General features: G+C 37.1%; 1 non-coding gene across 1 annotated transcript; it reads right to left on the reverse strand.

Annotated features, from left to right (window-relative positions):
* Nucleotides 1–14,400: 14,400 nt before the first annotated feature.
* On the reverse strand, nucleotides 14,401–14,507 carry LOC141716241 (small nucleolar RNA R71). The gene has a single exon (XR_012572958.1). It is a non-coding gene; the product is annotated as a small nucleolar RNA R71 (small nucleolar RNA).
* Nucleotides 14,508–15,290: the final 783 nt, after the last annotated feature.

The following is a 15,290-nucleotide window of genomic DNA, read 5'->3' on the forward strand; positions in this document are numbered from 1 at the left end:
TTACCACCTTGAATTCCTGCTTTCCTTTTCCTCCTTGAATATCTACTGATGTGACAAATTCTGATGACATCATCTGTTGATCATCAAGTACTAAGTACTGATGACGTCACTCTTCAGTATATACTGATATAAAACCTAATAAGAACTTCTGATAGTTTCTGTCCAGATATCATCAATTATATCTAACATATCTGAAAATCCTTATGACAGCCATCAAAAGTGTTTTTTACGATTTTCTTGAAATCTAGCACACATGTATGTTGCAAACATGATGTCTGGGGTACTAGCAATTAAGTACAGAAAATATTCAATCATTCCTCTATAACCAGAAATGTCTACACTTTTTCCTTTCTTATCTTCATTCAACTTAGTAGCTGTAGACATATGGGTTGATGCAGGTGAGCAGTCAACCATTCCAAATCTCTTCAATAAATCTTTGACATACTTGATTTGACTGATAATTTTTTTTATCACTTCTTTGGCTAACTTGAATGCCAAGGAAGTAATTTAATTCTCCCATCACGCTCATCTCATACTCATTATACATGAGTCATGAAAAGCTTTGACATAGTTTTTTATTTGTAGAGCCAAAAATGATATCATCCACATAAATTTAAACTAGGATAATGTCATCACCATGTTGCTCGTAGAATAGAGTCTTATCAATTGTCCCTCTTGTGAGTCCATGTTTAAGTAGAAATTCTGACAATGTGTCATACCATGCTCTAGGTTCCTGCTTCAATCCATAAAGGGCCTTTAACAGCCTGTAAATAAAGTTTGGAAATTTTGGATCTTCAAAGCCAGATGGTTATTGTACATGGATTTCTTCTTCTAATTCACCATTGAGGAATGCACTTTTCACATCCATTTGATATACTTTGAAATTTGAGTGTGCAGCAAATGCAAGAAAAATTCTTTTTACTTCAAGTCATGCAACTAGAGCAAAAGTTTTATCGTAATTAATTTATTCTTCTTGTGAGTAGCCTTTGGCAATCAGTCTTGCTTTGTTTCTTGTCACAATTCCATTTTCATCCATTTTGTTCTTGTACACCCACTTTTTTCCAATAATGCTTTTTTTCTTTGGTGTAGCAACTAATTCCCAAACTTTATTTCTCTTGAATTGATTTAGCTCTTCTTACATGACAGATATCCAGTCAGGATCAAGTAGAGTTTCCTCAGTTTTCTTAGGCTCAATTTATGAAAGAAACCATGCATGCATGCATTTATTTGCAGTTGCACTCCTAGTCCTCACTCCAACATTTTGATCACCAATTATAGCATCCCTTGTGTCACTCCTATCCCATTTTCTGGTGTGATCTGTTTGACTAGAGTTGTTTGCATTATTTTCATTATTGGCATGACTTGCAGAACTATCATCTCTTTCTCCCCTTGAGTTTGTGCCATGATATTCAGTTGAGCTTTTATTTTGAGATGAATCCTCATTTTCACTGTTAACTGGTTCATTTGTTTCATCCTCTATTTTGTTGTCTATGTTAATCTCAACATCATCTTTGTAGCATGCAATATTGACAGCTTCTTCCCAAAAACTTGTTGGCAAATTGGCATCTTCCAATATTGTTCTTGCAGCTTCAACTAGAGTTCTATTTTTCCTTTCAACCACACCATTTTGATGGGGTGTTCTTGCAGCTGAGAACTCTTGAAAAATGCTCTTATCTTTCCAGAATTCACTTAAAACTGCATTCCTGAATTTTGTGCCATTATCACTTCTCAATCTTTTTACATATTTTAGCTCTTCAACCTGCTTTCCAACTTTCTTTATGTGTTCAATAATGATGTGCGGAGTTTCATCCTTTGAATGCATAAACTTTACCCATGTATACTTGAGTAATCATCCACCATCACCAGTGCATATTTATTTCTAGAAATAGATAAGACATTAATTGGTCCAAACAGGTCCATGTGAACAAGTTGTAATGATGCACTTATGGAATTCACAGTTTTGCTCTTGTGAATAGACCTCTTCATTTTTCCTTTCTGACAAGCCTTACAAACTTCATTTTGAAAAAATTCCAGATTTGGCATATCTCTCACTAATTCCTTTTTCACCAAGGGATTATTTACTTTGTAATTCAGGTGAGAGAGTTTCTTGTGCCATAGCTTTCTTTGTTCAATGGATGCCTTGGTATAGAAGTAGCAAATTCCATCCTTGTTTTTTGAACATAGGTATGCAACAAACAAGCTTCCTTTTCTTACTCCTTTCAGAGCAGTTTCACAAGTCTTTTTGCTAATAATTGAGTAGTCTTCTTTTTTTAAAATTTACCTTGAATCCTTTGTCAGTAAATTGGCTGACACTTAGAAGTTTTACACAATTTTGATCCTCGGTCTATTTCTCAACTTTCTTTATGTGGTCAATAATGATGTGTTGAGTTCATCTTTTGAATGCATAAATTCCACCCAAATGTATCTTGAGTAGTCATCCACCATCACCAGTGCATATTTCTTTCTAAAAATAATCAAGACATTAACTGGTCCAAACAGGTCCATGTGAACAAGCTGCAATAGTGCACTTATTAAATTTACAGTCTTGCTCTTGTGACTAGACCTCTTCATTTTTCCATTCTGACAAGCCTCACAAACTTCATCTTTAGCAAATTCCAGATTTGGCATGTCTCTCACTAATTCCTTTTTTACTAAGGTATTAATTGCTTTGTAATTCAGGTGCAAGAGTTTCTTGTGCCACAATTTGCTTTGCTCAATGGATGCCTTGGTGTAGAAGCAACATATTATATCCTTGTTTGCTGAATTTAGGTCTGCAACAAACAGGCTTCCTTTCTCTGCTCTTTCAGAGCAACTTCACCAGTTTTCTTGCTAGTGATTGAGCAGTCTTCTTTGTCAAATATTTGCTTGTAACCTTTATCTGTAAACTAGCTAACACTTAGAAAATTTACTTCAAGATCAGCAACTAGTGCTACATCATCAATGACAAAATTTCCTGAAATCAACTTGCTATATCCCATTGGGAATCTTTTGTTGTTGTCTCCAACAATGGACAAACCATCTCCTCAAATTGTGATATCAGGGCTTTATCACCTGTCATATGCCTGGAAAATCCACTATCAATGATATATATGACTTTATTCTTTTTTCCTTGCACACAATGAGAATTAAGTGTGTTTAGCTACCCAAGCAGTGTTCGGTACTTTCTTCTTTTTCATAGAATTTGCAGGAGTAGAATTTGAATTTTCAAAAAGAACATCATTCATAGTTTGATCAACATTTTCCTTCTTAGTGTCAGATCCAAGATTGGCTTCCTTGAGATCTTTTATCAATTTATGACAACTTGTCATAACCTTCACATTGTAAGGATTGCAGTTAAACTTATCACATACCCTCAGCCACAGCCACAGCCTCATTGTATTTGCATGCTCCCACTTTTGACTCACTAACAACCTTTCTACAAAGGTGAGTTAGATGATTTCTTGAACCACATTTTGACATTTCTTTCTTGGAGCATCTGCAATATAGGCATAGTCGTTGCTCTTGTTTACTAATATTTTTCCATTTTTGTTCTTTTTTTCCCAGCATTCTCAGTTTTGATTTCCTTGGTTGGTGTCTTAGCAGTTCGGTTTACTATGGGCTTCTTTTCATTTTCAACAGTAGGAGTGATTTCTGCAATATTCTTCTCATTATCTTCATTTGTAATTTCTTGCTTGATTACCAACTCAACTTCACTGAAATCAACTTCACAAGCTTTGAACATGGGTGTATTAACCTTCTTCAGCATTACAGGAACATCATGATTCACTATTTCTTTCCCTTTGTCAGCTTCACCTTTCTTGTAAGAATTCAATGCCTCATAGTCCAAACCAATAGCTATATTAGCACATGGTTTGTTTTTCTCATGATATTTTCCAACCATCTAAGATGCATTTTTATAAGATTTGAGCTTCAAATCATTCTTCTCCAACCTTTCTCTCATAATTGCCTCCACTTCACTAGCACACATAAGCTTGTTCTTGAGATATTCATTTTCTTGCTTAATTGTCTCAAGATGGTACAAGCTGCAGCTCAAATTCCTGTTTCTCTATCTCAAGCTTCTCATTTATTTTTGATAGCCTAGTTACTTTCTCAGTAACTGCCATTATGCTTCTGTGGATTTGAAACATTTCTACACTCATTTTCTCAACAGTTTCTTTATATTGACTTGTATTTAAAATTAATTTAGTTAGAGTTGGTACGTCTAATTTAGATGCATATGATTCTCCTTTCTCTAGAGCCATGAGAGCCTAATTTCAAAATTTATCATTATCATTCTCTTTATCTGTATCATCCCAACTCTTTCCTTCTTCGATATAAGCCTTTCCCTGTTGCTTTCTCAAGAGAGCTTCATACTTTGCTTCCAATTCCAAATAAGTTTTGTCTTCTTCACCTTCTTTGGCTTTCAACACTCAGTAGAAAAGTGACCTAACTCATCACAATTGTAAAACCTTATTTTTATCCGTCAACAGATCCTATTCTATAGCCACTTTTTCCAACTGAGTTGAACTCGTTTTTTCTTTCCAATTGCTATTGGATGTCTGACCCTTGTTCTTGAAAAACTTTGTCTTTTTAACCCTTATGTGAAAGAATTTTCTTGCAAGGTAAGCCATTGACTGGTCCATCTCATCCAGTTCATCAAGGGTGTAGAATTCATCATCTTCTATTTCCAAAATGACTTGCTTCTGTGGTTCTTAATTCTTCTGCTCAACAGTTTGAACAACTATAGTTTGAGCTTCTAGTTCATCATCAGATGACTTACAGTCATTGGCAACCAAGGCACTAGTTCCATCAACAACATATCCTTGACCAGCTCTTAATGACTTCCTTTGTAGCATTTCCAGCTCATGAGTCTTCAATATTCCATACAAGATTTCCGGTGTCATTCTGCTTAAGTCTCTTCCTTCTCTAATAGAAGATTTATTTTGTTCTAAATGGTGAGGAATGGTGAGAAAGAATTTCAGGTTGACCTCCTCAACTTCATAGTATTTGTCATGAAGCTGCAAATCATTTATCATTTTGTTGAACCTCTCAAAAACATCATTTTCTTTTTCCACAGTTTGTAGTTGATCTTGTTACGACCGGCATTTTATGTAATATTATATGTGGATTTTGTGTGATATTAAAGCCGAAAGTAAATATACTTAATGGTTGTACCTTGTGTGAATGAAAAATTTCTGCATTTTAAATTTGCTTTATGTAGTATATGATTTTTCAAAGCAAGAGTTTATTTATTTCCCTTATTTTTGATTTATAATGAATATTCTAAACCTTGGAGAAATTTTCTTTTAAAAGTTATTTTGTTCACAAATTTCAAAAGTGATTTTATAAAATTTCTAAAAATCCAAGTTATTTTATGGTATAAATTTTATAATTTTTGAACTTGTATTTTATTTTATAAAAATAAATCTTTACAAATTTTATTTGTTATAATTAGCAAATTACATAGAAGACCTTGCATGCAAATCACCCTTCTATTCTCTCAAAGGGCAAATAAGACATATCCAACCCCACTAACTCATTTGTTGATTACCAAATTACCACATTAGCCTTGCATGCAAAATGGCCTAACTTTAGTTAAAGGAAATTTTTGTACATTCTCACTTCCACTCATTATTTTGTCAACCAAAAAGCATAAAACTAAAATCAAAGTGGGAGAAGTCATTCCACTCACTCCACACTCCAACACACCATAATTTTTCTCTCCTCCCCCTCCCACCATTGCTCTCGGCCGAAGCATCATTCCCCTACCCCCCCTTCCATTTTTCATTTCATTCTTCATCTTTCCAAGTGTAAATCTTCTACCTACATTCATCTTATATACTTTCCAAGAGTTTTGTGACTTGGAAGTTGAAGTTCCATGGATGCATGTGTAGTTCTTATGTGATCTCCAAAGAGAAACTCTTGATTCTTGTGAATTAAAGAGCTCTCTATGAGATATATATTTTATATATGTGCTAACTAAGTGTTTTATGGAGATATCATGCTTTAAAATCATTTGCATGCTACTGAAATTTCATTATATCTTTATGTTTAGCCATGCATGCTAGTTTTAAGACATTAAAATGATGATCAACTCTTTTTGAAATCATGTTGCTATGTCTAAAAATCTATAAATTCAAAATATGTGTGCTTAAAATAGATTGTTTCCATGATAAATTTCTTATTAATAGTTAAAAGAAGATATATTTCATGATTATTAAGGTTGAGTAATAGGTACAAGCCGAATTTGAATGCATTTAAACTTTATGCCTAGCCGATATCTTGTTATGTGTTTTCCATGAGTTGCATGTTATATTTTTAGTTGCATGTTGTTGATTCTTGGGCATGGATGATCTCTTCTTCTGTTGAGGCACTATTTTAGGACATTAAGACACTAAGTTTTCTTTGGAAAGAGTTGGATGCTTGGTTATTAAGTGGGAGTTAAGGTGGAAAGGGATTAGTTAGTGTTTGCATTTTTCCAGATTTAATGCACTAGTTTATGGGGAAGTTTTGAATAAGCATTTGTTGTGCACTTTGAGGCCCAAGCCACCAGAAGGTAGAACTAGGAGTATATAAAAGGGTTTAGGTGTTTGTTGGAGGTTTATAAGTCGCTGGGTTAGGTGCACAAGTGAAATCACAAAATCTGCCCAGCAGGGGACAGTTTTGTTGCAACTTAGAAATAGGAAGTTTTGACCATGTCAGTGGTAGGCCCTCATTAGGCCTTGTTGGGCCTTAGTTAGAGGGAGTGTCAGAGGAGTTTTTACAGCCATAGTTTATAGGATTTGAGTTAGAACCATGTGTCACAAGTTAATTCAAGTCAGGGCGTTTTCTTCCCAGAAAAACAGGGAAACCATGGACTTTAAGCTTAGGCCCAAGGAGGCCCAAGCTAGACCCTTGAGCCACATCAAGTTTGGGAGATGCCTTATAGTCAGAAGAGTCTAGTGGAAAAGTTTTGGAGGTAAACTTGTAGTTTAAGAGTGTCTAATGCACTCAAGAAACCATAGATGTCATCCTGAAATTTTCCTTAGTGAGCACTTTCACTTATCACATAGTTTTAGAACACTTATGAGTAAGACCTAGGTTGACCGCTATGGTTTCAAGATAGTATAAATCCATTATAGTAAAAGGCCCAAGTGAGGGTCAATAGGTTTTGGATAGTTAAGTAAAGGCACATTGAGCAAGGAAGCCAAAATTTAGAGACTTTGTCTAGTTTAGCGACCAAGTGACTTAAGTTGTGAGTCGAGATCATCCAAGCCTAGTGTTCCATTATGGTGTGTGTGATATTATTTGGTATTAAAATATGATATGTGAGTATATGTGGCTATGTGTACAATTATATTTATAAGGTGAATGTAAATTGCGTGCATATAGGCCTAAGTGCCATTTGGTTGTAAATAGGTTAAGTTGGTGAGAATATATTATAATGAGGATTATTATTATTTATATAGGATCTTGAGACGAGGGTAAACTTTCCATAAAGGTCGAGTGAAGCTTCCAGTTGCTCCTACCAGCCAGACCAGACCAGCCTTTCTCAAGGCAAGTGATTCAACCTGTCTTTCGTATTCACTGCAAATGTATAACAATTAGTTCATGTATATTGATGCGATTATCCTGAGTCATTTTGTTATACTTGAACCAAGCGATTCTTAAGTCTATCTTTGAATTATATAGAAATGCCATGAACCCTCAAGTACGTATTGCAAGTAGATTAAAGGTCTTATCACGTTAGTATATTGAAGTAATTGGAATGCCATGATAAAATAAAGAGTTGTTATAATACTTGATTGATCCTCTTGATTAACATGCTAATGATTCCCAAAGTATTGATATCTCACCCCTGATGCTTGAACCCCTATAGAAACTTTACCTTGATACCTAAAAGCCAGATATTCATCAAAGTTGTCCATAATTGATTGATACCCCTCTTTCTTACCCTAAAGTTTGACAATCCTGATATACCTTGAGCTAAAGATCATTTCTTCATACCTTACCACCCTTAGTATTCATGAAGCTTATCTTCTTGATGTTCTAGCACTTGTACCTTGTCGAAAACCATTGTTTTAAGCCTAGTTTGACATTACTCTTTCATAATACCCAATTGCCTTGCTAAATTTCCTTGTCCAAGTTCTTGTATATGGAAACCTTTCAGTTACCCTAATAGAGTAAAGTCTAGTGGATCATGGCTTTGAGATTTTGTGACATATTTCCAGTGTTTCAAGTTGATCCATAATCCCTTGATAAAAATGTTTACTACTTAAGAGATTTTGTTATAAATCGACATCAGTTTTTGAAATGATTAAAATGTGGATTTCCAGTCTCAAAGGGGGATAAATGTTTTCTTTGAGTAGTGGATCTGGACTGAGACGCGAGTCCTTTCCACACTTATATTGTAGGCTTAAAAGTTGCCTAGGGATCCCATTAATGTTTTAGAACCCAGCGAGGTTCGGGATTACTTCGCGGCTGATCACCGGCTGTAATTCGTAGCGTCATAAAATGATTTTGATTAAGATATGATTTTCAAAATGTTTTGATACAAGCAAATGATGCCATCACCCAAAAATTTCATCTCTGATTATTATCAATTATATCTTCACATTGTCATTCTTTAGTATATATCTCGATTTATGTTTTGTATCGTATTGTTTAGCATTTGTTGAGCATTTGGCTCACTCCTTGCTTTACCCTGATATTATAGCTAGCAGCTATGGTTAGATTCAAGCAGACAACACGTAAGACCTGTGACGCTGATGCGTATGTCCGAGCTCAGGTAGAATAAGAGATAGTTTTGTGTGAGGACTCGATATTAAAATCAGTTGTAATAGATGGTAGTGTTGGGCTGTTCCAAACCCTAAACTGTAAGATCTTGGATTCAGTTATGTTTACTTTCATCTAAATATTGTAGTAGTTATATTTATTTTGTTTGTTAAGTTGGGGGTGTGACAGGTTTTGGTATCAGAGCTACGGTTTAGAGTCCCTGGACAGCCCAAATAGGTTATAGGATATATGTATAGGTTATAGATAATATGCGAGAGAGTAGGGTAAGTAAATTATTATTAATACTCCTCTTATTGGTTTGTCAGCAAAGGGCGCATTCCTCGGCATCCTCTGGGTCGGACGACACTATTGCGTTCTCCGTGTATGCTGAGTTGAGGCGCGAGTTTGACATGCTTCAGGGCAAGTACGACCGACTGATAGACCGACTGAAGAACGTGTACCCGAACAGCCGAAACTATGAAGGGAAGCCTAAGGAGCAGATGACCGTGAGACTTGAGACCTTGGTTCAGTACGTCAACACTAAGATTGAGGAGATGCCATCACACCGAGACCGCACCAGCCAGTATATCATCCAGATGGTGGCAGATGAGCTCCAGAGCATTGTGAAGATGCTTCAAGAGGAGAAGACTACCAAGCCCCGTTCTGATAGAGTGGAGCCTTAGTTCTTTCCATTATCTACCTTCCATGTTGTTGTATTATCAGACTTCGTAGAAATTCCCAGTTGTTTCCTTTAAATAAGCATGTTATTCCTAGAATCAGACTTTGTCCTAATCCTGATGTATTGTGACCTTTAAACTTCAATTATTATGCACTATTGTTCCAATTGCTCTCAACTGTTATTTTACGCCTTCATATGCATCACCATATCTGTTTAATTTTAAACTTGACCTCATATGTAAATAAGAATGCCATGCGATACCCTCGAATTCTTTCAATCATTCATACATGTTTTGACGTAACCCTTATTTCAGGATCATGCCTCCCAAAAAGAAGAACCCAACAACCACATCTACCACAGACCCAAATATTCTTCGATTACTAGAAACTTTGCAAAAACAAACCGATGCTATAGCTCAACAACAACTAACTCTTCAACAACGAATTAAAAACCAAGATAACCGTGAACCACACCAACCACCTGATCAACCAGTACCACCTCGACAAGTTGTCACTTTCAAGGCTTTTCAGAATATGAATCCACCTGCATTTCATGATACCACTGATCCAATAATAGCTAAAACATTGATTAAGGAAATGGAAAAGGCTTTTGAGTTAGTACAGTTAGGGGACGATCAGAAGACACCATATGCTACATACTTCTTGAAGGGCGAAGTCATCTATTAGTGGGAATCAGTAAAAGCTATGGAAGTAAATCAGCAAGTTTCTTGGGAAAGATTTAAAAAGTTATTTCTGGAAAAGTATTACCCTAAGTACATGCGAAAATCAGATGGAGCTTAAATTTCTTGAATTGAAGCAAGGGAATATGTCTGTACTGGAGTATGAGAAGAAGTTCACTGAGTTGTGAAGGTTTGTGACAAAGTATACCAGCACTGAGGAGGAAAAAGCGAAGAGATTTCAACAAGGATTGGAGCCTTAGATTAGAGATAAAGTGGCTATGTTTGAGCTTGATACTTATGCAGGAGTAGTACAAAAAGCTGCTCGAATTTAGAACAGTGGGATGGAGTTAAGAAAGAAAAGGGATAACAAGAAGAGAAAGGTTCCATTTTATGGAGAGAAGTCTGAAGCCGGGAATTTACAAGATCGGAATGTAAAGAGGATTGGATTTCATAAGGGTGGAAATTTTCAGAAGAAAGGGAATTTGGGCAAAAGACAAAAATCGAAGGGAAACAACCAGGCAAGCCAAGAACAAGTTGGAGAAAACAGGTTCCAGAGACCGAAATGCAAGCACTGTAGAAGAAGGCACCCCGGAGTATGTAATAAGCTGAGCATGACATGCTATAGGTGTAACCAGAAGGGACATTTAGGAAATGAGTGCAAGATACCGAAGCCAGGAGTTACATGTTACAAGTGTGGGAAGACTGGATACATATCTAGGGAGTGCAAGACAACCGGACCAGTCAAAACTTGAATGAATGTGGCAAGTACCAGTGCAAGCGTGCCAGCTGAGGTATTGGCATTACCTCCACCACCTACAACAACCCGCAAGCAACAACAAAGACATTCGATCTGAAAATGAAGGATGCTGTTCAGAACTCTAAGGTGATAGAAGGTACACTTTTACTCAATAATGTCAAGGCTAAAGTATTGATTGATTCGGGAGCAACTAGATCTTTCATATCAGAAACTTTTGATGATAAACTGCAATGTGGTAAAATGATTATGAGCGAGGTAGTAAATTTGGTAATTGCGAACCAGTAGAAGATTCCTGTGAATCAATTATGTCTGTAGTGTGAGATCGATATTTCGGGGCATAAGTTTTCAGCCGACTTGATACTTTTCAAGTTGGGAGAGTTTGATATAATTTTAGGAATGGATTGGTTAGGGAAGAATAATGCCCAAATTAATTATAAGATCAAGAAAGTGTATTCAAAGATGAAGTGTGGAGAGAAGGTAGTATTTAAGGGACATATGCAAGAGTAATTGTTTCTTACAATCGTTCAGGCTAAGAAGCTACTTAGAAAAGGTTTTGAGTCGTTCCTAGCTTATGTAGTGGATTCAGAAAAAGGCAACCCCATCATAGAAGATAACCCCGTAGTTAACGAGTTCCCAGATGTGTTTCCAGACGAACTACCAGGCTTACCACCAGATCGACAAATCGAGTTTGAGATCAACCTTGCTCCGGGCACAGAACCAGTTTCAAAGGCCCCATATAGGATGGCACCAGCGGAAATGAAAGAGTTGGCAAGCCAACTACAAGAATTGTTGGATAAAGGAGTGATTCGGCCAAGTACGTCACCATGGGGAGCACCTGTCCTGTTTGTAAAGAGGAAAGATGGAAGTATGCGGCTATGCATAGATTATCGGGAGTTGAATAAGGTGACGATTAAGAACCGCTACCCGCTACCAAGAATAGATGATCTTTTTGACCAGTTGAAAGGAGCAAAGTGATTTTCAAAGATTGACTTGAGATCAGGATACCACCAATTAAAGATCAAGGAAGAAGATATTCCCAAAACAACATTCAGGACCAGATACGGGCATTATGAATTCTTAGTAATGCCGTTTGGATTGACTAATGCCCCGGCCGTATTTATGGATCTGATGAATCGGGTACTTAAAAAGTATTTGGACAAGTTCGTAGTAGTATTCATTAATGACATCCTTATTTATTCTAAGTCGGAAGAACATAAGCAGCACCTCTAGATAGCATTAGAGATACTTCGGCAAGAGAAGTTGTATGCCAAGTTTTCCAAATGCGAGTTTTGGTTAAAGGAAGTTCAATTTTTGGGACATATCATTGGAAATGAAGGAGTTAAAGTAGATCTGGCAAAAATTGAGGCAATTATGAGTTGGGAGAGGCCAAAGACACCTACGGAAGTGCGAAGTTTTCTAGGATTGGCAGGGTACTATAGAAGGTTTGTCTAGGATTTTTCGAAAATCGCCACGCCATTGACTAAGTTAACCAGGAAAAATCAAAAGTTCTAATGGAGTGCAGAATGTGAGGATAGCTTTCAAGAGTTGAAACAGAGATTGGTAACAGTGATAAGTGGATTTTATATCCACTTGGAATGCTTTATTACAAGCTTAAATTGGTGTTTTGGACTCAAGTTGTTGGTATTTTGATGTGTTTTTGTGTTATTGCATTTCAGGTATCAGTTAAATGAAGAAAAGAGCTTTTAAAGGAAATATGATGAAAAGTGATCAGAATTGGAAGCCAAGACCATTGTCAAGTTGTAGAGAATCTCAATAGCTTCGCGTGGACAGTTGAATTGCCTAATTCTGACGAGTAGAACTCAAGTTATGGTTAAAACAAGATTCATCAGAATATTTTTCCAGTCAGTAGCTAACGCTGAGCGCCCGCTCAGAGAGCTGAGCGCCCGCTCAGGGCGCGGCTGGTCACTGATTTCGCTGAAAAAGCCTTTTTTGAGTAGAACTTGACGATTTTAAGGGTCCAGGTCCACTAGTGGCGTATATATACTTAAAAAAAAGGGTTTTCATCATCCGGGAAGATTGGGATACCAAGGAGAAGGCCTAGAAGCACAGAACAACTCCGAAAAAGAAGATCTTGTTTTCAACTTGTGATTCTTTGAATTAGTTGTAACTTTGGATGCTCGTTTTCGTTCTTGTTGAACCTAGATCTCGTTTATTTGTACTTTAATTATTATTCAGTTTATTAAGACCTAGTTTTATACCATGCTTTCATTGGAACCCATGGTGACGATGAGTTCGATTATGGGCTAATCGTTGTCATGGGGTTCTAGCGGATTTACTTATGGATTTCAATAATTAAATTGTTTCGATATCTTGGTGTGTGGTGATTGATTGATATCCTAGTATTGGTTGTGCTTATTCGTCTTATGTGCGTAGCTAACATATAAGATAGCGTGTTAATCTCTATTAAAGTGACAGTGAATATAGAGGTTTAGAACATGCCATGCTAGCATAGGTTCTTGTATGTGTATACATGATTCGTAGGTAACTCTAACCGTTTTACTTGCCCTATGTAATCAAGATAGATAACTTGTGCTTAAACCGTTATGTTGTCAAATTCTATAGACATATAGGGTCTCAATATAATTGGTGCCTATTCAGCTTCTATCTCTTTTGTGGATGTCTGGTAGAATGGTACTCGTGCAACGAAAGTTGGCGTTTATCAGTTTCGTGTTATCTGATTAGTGTCATCACCATCACATGCTAAGGTTAAAAACAATAAGTCTATTGAATGAAGTATTTAATGAAGTTAGGATCTCATATTTGTCATATATAGTAATTCAACCTCAATTCTCTTAGTTAATGTTATTTAGTATAATCTCTTAGTTTAATAAAAACCCAATTTGTTATTTGTCTTAGCATTGAGCGATAACCATACATTGTTGCATAGGTGCATAAATTGAACTTAACCTAAACCAGTCTCTGTGGGAACGAATCTGATTTATATCTTATACTACTTGCGAACGCGTATACTTGCGTGAATATTAGCGCGTGTTTTAGCCCTAACAAGTTTTTGGCGCCGCTGCCGGGGACTCGGTGTTAATTTTTAGTTTATGTGCTTGTCATCAGTGGTCGTTAAAGTTCACTGACTCGGATTCTTTTACTTTCACGATTTATTTGTTTATGTTTCAGGTACTCATTACAATGGGAGATCCAGCAGGACGAACGAAAGCCTTGATGGACTTTTCTCAACCCAAGATCAACGACATTCATTCTAGCATTATCCGGCCAGCTATCACAGCTAATACCTTTGAGATCAAGCCTGGCATAATTCAATGGGTACAGACTTCAATCCAGTTTGGGGGTTCTCCAACGGAAGATCCCAATACGCACATTAGGGATTTCATTGAGATCTGCGATACCTTCAAGTTCAACGGTGTTTCCGAAGATGCTGTGAAGCTGAGACTGTTCCCATTCTCTCTGAGGGACAAGGCTAAGAGCTGGTTACACTCTCTACCAGCTGGTTCGATTACTACTTGGGAGGATCTTGCTCAGAAATTCCTTACTAAATTCTTCCCTATGGCGAAGACAGCTGCAATCAGAAACACTATTACTCAATTTGCGCAGCAAAAGGGAGAATCGCTAAGTGAAGCTTGGGAGCGCTACAAGGAGATGCTTAGGAAGTGTCCTCATCATGGAATTCCTGATTGGATGATCATCACTTGTTTTTACAATGGGTTGGGAGCACAGTCCAGACCCATGCTCGATGCAGCATCAGGCGGAGCATTATGGGCAAAGAGCTATGAGGAAGCTTATGATCTAATTGAACTGATGGCTGCTAATGAATATCAGTATCCAACCCAGAGATATCCACAGGGCAAGGTAGCAGGAGTTCTTGAAGTGGATACAGCTATGGCTATCACTGCTCAACTAAAGGCGTTGTCTATGAAGATCGATTCTCTGGCTAACTATGGTGTTAAGCAGATAATTAGTGTTTGTGAGCTGTGTGCAGGTCCGCATGCGACAGAACAATGCGCTATATCTAGCGACTCAGCTCAGTTTGTGAGCAACTTTCAGAGATCGCAGCAACCAGTTCCAGACACTTATCATCCTGACAACTGGAATCATCCTAACTTCAGCTGGAGCAACAATCAGAATGCGATGCAACAGCCATTCCAGCAGTTTGCAAATAAGCTATTTAACCCTCCTGGTTTTCAGCAACAATTTACACCAAGACAACAACTCCAACTTCAACAACAAACTAATGATGCAGTTCTATCTTCGAATGAAAAATCTGAATTGGAGGAGTTGAGGCTTATATGCAAAAACCAGGCTCTTATATGCCAAAGCCAGGCTGTTTTTATCCAGAATCTGGAGAACCAAATAGGGCAAATTGCTAATGCCTTATTGAATCAACCACCAGGAACGCTTCCTAGTGATACAGAAACAAATCCAGGCAAGAGGGAAGTTGAAGAACAGGTGAA

This window comes from Apium graveolens, chromosome 3 (genome assembly GCF_009905375.1).
Source record: "Apium graveolens cultivar Ventura chromosome 3, ASM990537v1, whole genome shotgun sequence".
Classification (NCBI taxonomy): Eukaryota; Viridiplantae; Streptophyta; class Magnoliopsida; order Apiales; family Apiaceae; genus Apium; species Apium graveolens.